The following is an 8,764-nucleotide window of genomic DNA, read 5'->3' on the forward strand; positions in this document are numbered from 1 at the left end:
ATATGCAGCTCAGCACAGGCCTGAAAGTAAAGCCATAAATGCAATACATAAGTTGCTAAAAAAGTGCAGCACAGGCATGCAGCTCCTCAGGTAAATTCGTGTCACTTGGTCAAGCTGCAAATCCCTAAATCCTGTTTATTTTTTTCCTTTATTAAAGAATTCCTAACAGCACTGAAAAAAACTCCCAAAGAAAATCAATACCTATTACATATATTTAAACCTGTTGCACCAACCATAAAAATAAAATTTCTAAACATGTTGATATGCATAGAAAAACCTAAAATATGGCCATGATACTCTTTTTGCAATTATATTAAATAACTTCCTAGCAGTTTAGAAAAGAATTTACATATTTTGTGGGAAATTTCAGGCCACAGGATACCAAAAAAATAGCAGGCGCTGGTATGAGTATTTGGGATTAACTTTAATGAATAAAGTATTATAACAGTTATGAAAAAAATGCAAAAGAAACAAAACACTATTTCTGGCTTTGGTTTGCTTGCTCACTATTTTTGATATTAAATGCACATATCTAGCTTAGTTTTCTAAGAAAATGAGACTTATTCGACTATACCACCCATTTGTGCATCAGTCTTTCTACTCTAAAAATTTCAGAACTTCATCAGGTTTAATTACATCAGACAAGGCAGTGGGAGGATTCAGAGAAAGCATTTTGCTACAGTGTATGAGAAGTTGTGGGCGAGAGACAATACATTGCTGTTCCCTTTGGAGGGAGGCAGAGGAGACCAGAAGTCCGAGGTTAAGGTCATTCCTCTTCCACCAGCTACAACAGCTTCCACTTCTTGTCTTTAAAGCATTGGGAGTATTTCTGCTACTCAATCCTCATTGGAGGGTTGTAACCTCAAGGCCAGGGAAGTGGCTTACTACTCATATTAGAATTGCTTCTTCCAAGGGAGGGATTCCAAATGCCAAAAGCTGATGATGCTGAAAATTTTTCCAAATTATTATCACCAAATGTGATTGCTAACAGTCTGGTTACATATGTTTCTAAAGTTTAAATTGGAGATAATGAGATCAGTCTGATATTAGGTACAAAGAGATAGTCCTTGCTGTGATAGCCTGCTTCACAAAATAAAACATGGTTAGTCCTCCGTAACAAAAATCTTTCTTGTATTATAAAGTAGAACAATAAAGTAACACATACCCTGAATTCTACATAGTGACGAAAAAAAAAACAATACTGGGCTATTTATATCCAAGGAGGGGGAAAAGCCAAACACTACCAACAACAAACCAACCAACCAAACAGAAACTTACAAAGAGCTAGCATTACTTAAAATGAGAAACAGCTTTCTCCAAGTTGCATGTGAAATTTTTATGATAAATTCCCATTCAGATGAAGCCTGATTAAAAATGTTCATTTGTAGGCAAATGTAAAAATGTTCATTTGTTGGCTGACTACTGCCTGATCATTAGGAATATTTATATGCGTCTCAAACTACTTAAAATGGAAACACTGGAAGAATTAAAAAAAAAAAATAAAAAATGCATTTCAACCCAAAAAGCTTTCCTTTGCTTTCTATTTCAAGTTGTAATGAATACTCCAGTCATAAAAGCAGCAAAAACACACAATCAGAGAATGAAAGAACCTGGACAAAGATGAGAATTTAGTAACTGTTCTGCAACTAATAATACAGTTTATCACGATTCACAACTTTTTCCACAGGTGCTGAGTTTTAGGTCGTTCAGCACAAATGAGTTCTTGAAACAGAAATTATACACTCACAAAACTGATTTGTGATTTGATTTCTGCTGTTAAAATAGTAAAAAAATTGATAAGGGTCAGCTATTGGTTATATACCATGGAACTCTTGTATGATTAAGAACTGGATCCTGCTTCATAGTTTTAAATATAAAACTACTTTTTTATTGTGTTGGGCTCAAAATATATGCTGTGTAATATAACTGGCTACTTTTGTTAGTCCTAGGGTTCCCACAATCAAATAATCTGATAAATCAATGTCAAACATGTTAAATCTCATGGCTTCCCCCCAAGGAAGTCCTCTTTTACAAGTGGGGACAGGCACATGCAGAGACTGCAAGCCAAATTCCCCATAGTACCTAGGAATCAAGTAGCAAAGCCTTCTATGATTTTGAGGTGAGAGTGAGCACACAGGTGGAGTCATCGTCTGCAGGTGGCTACAACATCTCTGATTCAAACACATCAAACACAGGTACTGAAGAGGCGAAGCTGTGTATCCCAGATCTTCAGGGAACGTCATCAGCACCAAATCTCAGGGACTGGCACTTTCACTTTGTTGAAGCTATTGCATATTTGCAATTAATGTTTATTGGAAACACTTTAGTACCTGGTTACCACAACCATGTAGGTCTTTTGCATATTGATCAACTGCTTTTGCTACTAGACAGGCAAAAGCAGGTTGCTTTCAGCTCCAGAAAGGCTGGCAACAGAGGTAAGAAACAAGCAGTGCGGGGTTAGGAAGAAAATAAACAAAAAAATCAAACTCCAGAGTGTTTCAGGGGTTGGGCTTGCACTGAATTTCCCATTTCTAGGGCACTACAATATTCAGGCAATAGCAGGGTAGCAGTTGCACTGAGAACAGGTTCAGCTGCGTAACTGCACCTCGGGGTTCTGCCCACAAGAGGTTTGAAACAGGACGTTTAACTTTGGTCCCCCAGGGTTTTGGGCATGCCCCTCAAGCCCTTTGCTACCTCTCATTTTACCAAGATAAGAAAGGCTGGAAATTTGGTTGGTTAAGAAAGTCAGGGATGAAAATAACAGTGAATTGTCTCAGCCTTTAAGAAGTCGTAGATGGCTTAAGAGCCAATTTGTAATAACATTAGTATGCATATCAGGGTAGTGTTAGCCACTGAAAATTAAGAATTTGATATTTTACAGATACTGAACACACTGTTGGAGCATAGCATGGTATTAATAATTTAAGAGGAGAGGTAAATTGTGTCAAATTTTGCATTATTGTGAGACAATATAAAATTTCTAGTGATGACACTTAAATACATTGCCTGCGGTGAAGTATTTCTCCTTACCTATCACCAGGGTATTGTACTAGCCCAGGGTTCTGCAGTCCTACAGCAAAAAAGAGAAAGCAGTAGCCAGATAATTCATTGTAGGCATTTCAAGTAATTCAGATAGAAGTGGTGGGATTCTGAAGGCAATAATCATGGAATTTGCAAGAATGTCTTACAAAGCCTTAAGGTAAGTATGCCAAAACAGACCAGCAAGGAGACAGGATAAGCAATCCAGAGAATCCACAGAAGATTAAAGGATTCAGATACCCAGAAAGATTTTTTTTGAGTCTTTTAGTGAGTTTTATAACTCCAGTTGTTTTGTTCCTCTGCTCCCACTGGACCTAATAACTTTAGCTGAAGTATATTCCCCACATGGCTGCCATCTCAATCTCAATTGATGACAAGAATCTTGTAACATACGTGCACCACTGGAAATGCAATCCACTCAATCCATAATCTAAGCAAAGACTTCGTGGTACCTCAGTGACAGTCTCATTTTAGTATTTTTAGTTTTGCAGGTGTTATTTCTCTAGAAAATGTCAGAGTCTTCCACAGAAGACAAGTATGGACCGCACAAAAAGACGGAAATTGAAAATCCCATTTAGGTTCAGGAAAAAAAGTTCAAAATGTTTTATTAGACGTAAAGGTGATTTCTATGAATAGTACTAATAAAACATACATTTTCACTTCAGAGTCTTCAAATGCCTATAAAGAAGCGTTCATAATATCGAAAACTGGAACCTTGTTTCTTAATAATTAATCAAAGTTTTCACTAAAACACATTTAAAGTATACCTGTCCAAGTTTTCTGGTCATCTCCACCCCATTTTTGAGTGTCTCTCTCCTCACTTTTAAACATTTTTGCAAGATTCGTGGTTAGTTACATTTCAAGCTGCAGTGACATTGATTTATCCACTTCAGTGAAATTCTGGGTCTTGATTGTAAAATGTATGTTTATTTAAGTTATTAGTATCTAAAAAACTCTGAAAACATTTTTAAAAACCCCCAACAAACCCAAAAACCAGTTCATCAATTACAGTAGGCTTACTTTGTAGTTACGAAAGACTCCAAGCAACTTTGTCTGAAGAAAAAATGCAAAATTTTGCATGTAGAAGTCTTAGCAGTGGCAGGTATCCTAAAATATTGAGAACTTAAATGTGTTTAAACACCTCCACCTCCTCCCCCCTCCAAAAAAGAGAAAAAAAACCAAAAGGAGTAAATCAATACACTTTTCTAAAGTGTTTTTTTGGGAGGGGTTAAAGATACTTCTACTGATAGGGTCATTTAGTTGGACTAATGCTTTAGAAATCAGTGTAAATATAGCCAAACACAACAGAACACACACACCCAAGATGAAGCAACTTCAGGAATAAAAGGCAGGCAGATCTCAAATCAATTCCTACTGAATTCAAAGAACTCAGTCTTTTTCTCACTTTTCTTTTTCTCTATTTCCCTTTTGGTCTTGAGTGAGCAGGGATCCTGGATACACTTTACCTCTGCAGCAGAGCTGGTTCTCTGTGCCCTTTCAACATTTCCTCCTCTTTGTTTCCACCCAAAGGTGGAAAGCCTTGGGAACAGGTGTGCTAAATTAAGGCAGGTAATGTCCTCAGCAGGGTTGTAAGAAAGGATAAGATTCACTCCCATAGAAGCCTAGAAAGCAAGTGCAGATGTGCCACAAAAAGTACTTTGAAGGTCAACATTGTCAGCATAAGGTAGATTCTGATATTTTAGCCATGTTTTAGCGTAAACACCTGAACTTGAAATTGTACATTGAACTGAGTGCAGGATTTCTTTTACTCTTCCTCTTTTTCCTTCACTATGACCAATAAAGATAAGAATTATATACCATAATTCGCTCTATGTATGTAATTTTTTTTTTGAGAGATGGTGATAGAGGTGTAAAATACAAAGCCAACCAATTTCCATCCACCACCCAGGGCCACACATTGAGATGTACTAAATAAGTGACCCTAGCACAGCAATAAGCCTCCTCAATTTATAAGTACCAGAATTCGGTCACTTTCAGAGTTATGCTAGCAAAGAGAAGTAATAATCACTGCTACATTTCTGAACTTTAAAAGTGGAATTTTATGACAGAGGAACAAAAAAGAAAATTCTGAAAATTCGAGTTAAACTTTAAAAGCAAGTTGTGTTTCATGAGGAACCTCAAAGTGCCCTCTTCTGGCATCTGGCAATAACTGTGCGTTCTGAAACATCCAAAACCTGCAGCGCTTACAACCCAGTTACAAGACAGTTCTTTTGACACACATTTTTTGTTAAGAAATTGTCTTTATTAGCTATACAGTAAGGGTGTGAAACTGTTCAGATACTTTATACAATAATAAACATGGAAGTGGTCTGTTAAAAGTTATTTTAAAGTGTCATTAAACAGTTCATACTGTTTGGGTTTTTCTCCCAGAACAGCATATGCTTAAGTTTTGTATTTATTTAATTGTATTATTAGTATCACATAATATTATTGTTATTAATTTGCAACAGTATTGATGCAAATCCTTACTGCATTACTTACTGCTTATTATTGACATTCCTTTTTATAAGATTCACCCTAGGAAACAAAATATTTTTTGTTTTAGTTAACCAAGCACAAAAAGTGTAATAGGTGAAAATTGTGTTAGAAAAATAAACCTGAACCCTCTGTTTATTTCTGGGTTTGGTGTTGCAATTTAAAAAACTCATTGTCCCACCTTTCCTAAGTACTTTCATCAGTGTAAGATATGTAATATATTTCATTTTGTTTAATTGCATATTTTGTTTCTATAGCAACTAGACAGTACCTAATCTGTTCTTGTTCCTTCCTAAGCCTTTACATAGCAATTTTCTTTCATGATACAGTAGCGAGAGATAATCCTTCTTTAGAACTCTGAGTACTATCTATTCTTTCCAATATCCCTTAATTAGTATGCATTAGGATTAAAACCAGTTGTAGTTGTGCTACAACTAAAAGAAACCATGTAAAAAAAAAAATTTAACAGGATTTAGACAGAAAATTCTAAAACTACCATTAAGTAACTTCAGCATAAATTTACTGCCACCTGCAGGCTTTCACCATCATGAGCACCATCATGAGAGCACGGGAGCAAAGGTACCCCCACCACACACCCCACGGCCACGGAGGAAAAGCAAATTTGATGTTCCTACTTGGGCCAACTGATTCAGGTTGATGTTATTATAGCAAAAGGACCTGCTAACGTTGTGCTGCTTAATGAAATAATGCCACTTTTTAAATTTCTGTTACTCTGGTCTAGCTAGCTTCTATTTGTGAAGACAGTGGTGATGTCTGAAGATTTTCCTACGGAACTGACATGCTAATAAGGGACACAAGTTGTAGTGCTGCTAGCCACCTCTTAAACAGTGTGCTTCATGTATTTTTCTATCACTAACTCACTACCCCCTTTGAATAATTTCTATTATTCAAAGAAATTACTATGTTCAAAAACATAATCTTTAAAAAATCTAGCAAGTCAACACAGTAAAAATCATGTCTGTAGTTAAAACATCTGAAAACACTGTTTTAGGAAAACTTTGAGATTACTGCATTACTAAATGGCCTGAGTCCTATACATTTATATTCTTTCATACAGACAAACCATACCAAAAGAGTAACAATGACACTTGTAAGCTTGCGAATATCAAACATAACGTTTACCTACAAAGTCTTTTTTGAACTCATTACTATGTGAAACAATTGTTATTTACAAAATCATGCAGTATTTTTTCCTATCGGAAATTGTCTCAGCCAGTGCCCAGTGTAACTAGGGCTAAATTACTCATCTTACCATTATTTTTTAAATGTTGGTGTTTGACACACACTTCATCCCTTCATTTATCCATTTACCACTTCAATCTTTATACTGCAGTAGGAATTTCTTTCAACATTGTGTGTACAGCACTGCACCTAACCTCAAGTCCTCTGCCTGCTAGCAAATCTCTCAGCTCACCTTCAGCATTCACACCCATCATGCAACATCTAGAAAAGTTAAATTTCTAGAAGTGAGGTCTGCAGGAATGCCAGCACACTGAAACAGGAGTCAGCTCAACACATCACTTTTCAGCTTTACAGGCTGGTAGCTTCAGAAAAAAACAGAATCAAGTCTTAAATGTTGGAGGTCGCATCTGATGCATCAAGACCAGATTTTCCATACGGAGAAAGAAAAGCATACATAATGACATGCAAGTACATTTAGGCTGGCATTTCCAGGAAGTATCAGGCTTACTCAATACATATTGCACTTTTGATTAAATTGAAGACTGCAAATTCCATGCTGATTTACTGCAGATGTACCATGCAGTTGACCTACACATATGCTGCAGAAACACTAAATCACGTCTAGACACCGAGCAAGTACCAACAGTGCTACCTGGAAGTATACATCACTCAGAGCACCCTGTCAGGACTCTGAGGTACCTCAGGTACCACAGCTAAAATATTATCTGCCTGGTCTTAATTCCAACAATAATTGTGCCCCTGCCTGAGAAGAGCGTAAAGAACTTTCTTAGGAATGATCATGTGCCCTTAGAACAGAGCTTACTTTGCCACTTGTAAAAGGGTGTTTGGACAGGGCTGTCACATGCAGAAACAGAAGAAAGCACATGGCATTTAGCTAACGAGGAACAGTGAAAGGCTCCAACAAATCTGTTATCACAGAATCACAGAATATTTGGGTTGGAATGGACTTTAAAGATCAACTAAGTTCTATTTCCTGTACTGTGAGAAGGGACACCTTCCACTAGACCAGGTTGCTCAAAACCTCATATGGATAAAAGAACTGAAGATTTTAGCTATTTAAATGCAAGGTCTATTGAACACATGCTTTCTCCCTACCTCTTCACCTTGTCCTCTAAAGAAGAAAAAAAAAAAAAAAAAGCAGTTCTTTCCACAGTAATAATTGAAGAATTTCTCCAGGAGACAGGAAGCTGTATTAGTACTTCTCCCTTTTGATAAAAGCCAAAACCTTTTTTTTTCTTTCCATTTCAAAGAAAAAAAATAAAACAAAAAAACCCACCCAGAACAAATTGAACCTATTGGTGGAAGACAGTATAGGTTTTAAAAATGAGAGAAAATTTTACTTTTTAATCCTCTCTTACCACTTGATGGGGGTAGTGAGTTAGTCACGCAGGCCTTGGCTTACAAATATAAAACAACATGTTCCATGGGTTATAAATAATCAATTTTTATAGTTTTAAAACAAACACAGTATAACAAAGTGCCAAAATCCAGGTGCACTTGAAAAGTTTAACAGATGCTTATTACAAGATACCTAAGTTAAAGTTCACATGATATTTATGCACTGTGTTGTCAAGTTAAATCAACTGCATTTCAACTAAATATACCAGATACTTCATTGTGGGAAAGATGAACAGATCAGGTTGATTTGCATGTTTGCCGAAAGCCAAATTGTATCTTATCTGAAATATACTTACTGATACAGAAACCTTTTCTACACATGTACAGAAAGTTATTTTTGTCACTCAGTGCCTCTTACTCTTCATTTACTTCCCTTTTCACACTTATTCTGTATCTCACAGAATAAGTCACATACCAAACACCTTTTTCCTTTCAGCACTTTACAGATCTTAATCCTATTCGTAAGTTAAAACAACACTACCAAGGCTTGAAAAGCTTTAATGGAGTGGTGTGAAAGATAAAACAGATGGATAACAGGCTAACAATGTGTGTACTTCAAAGGACCAAAATCTGTTGAAGACACCTCTTACATTTTATGTTGGAGCAA

This window comes from Corapipo altera, unplaced genomic scaffold (assembly GCF_003945725.1).
Source record: "Corapipo altera isolate COAL_440 unplaced genomic scaffold, ASM394572v1 23, whole genome shotgun sequence".
Lineage (NCBI taxonomy): Eukaryota > Metazoa > Chordata > Aves > Passeriformes > Pipridae > Corapipo > Corapipo altera.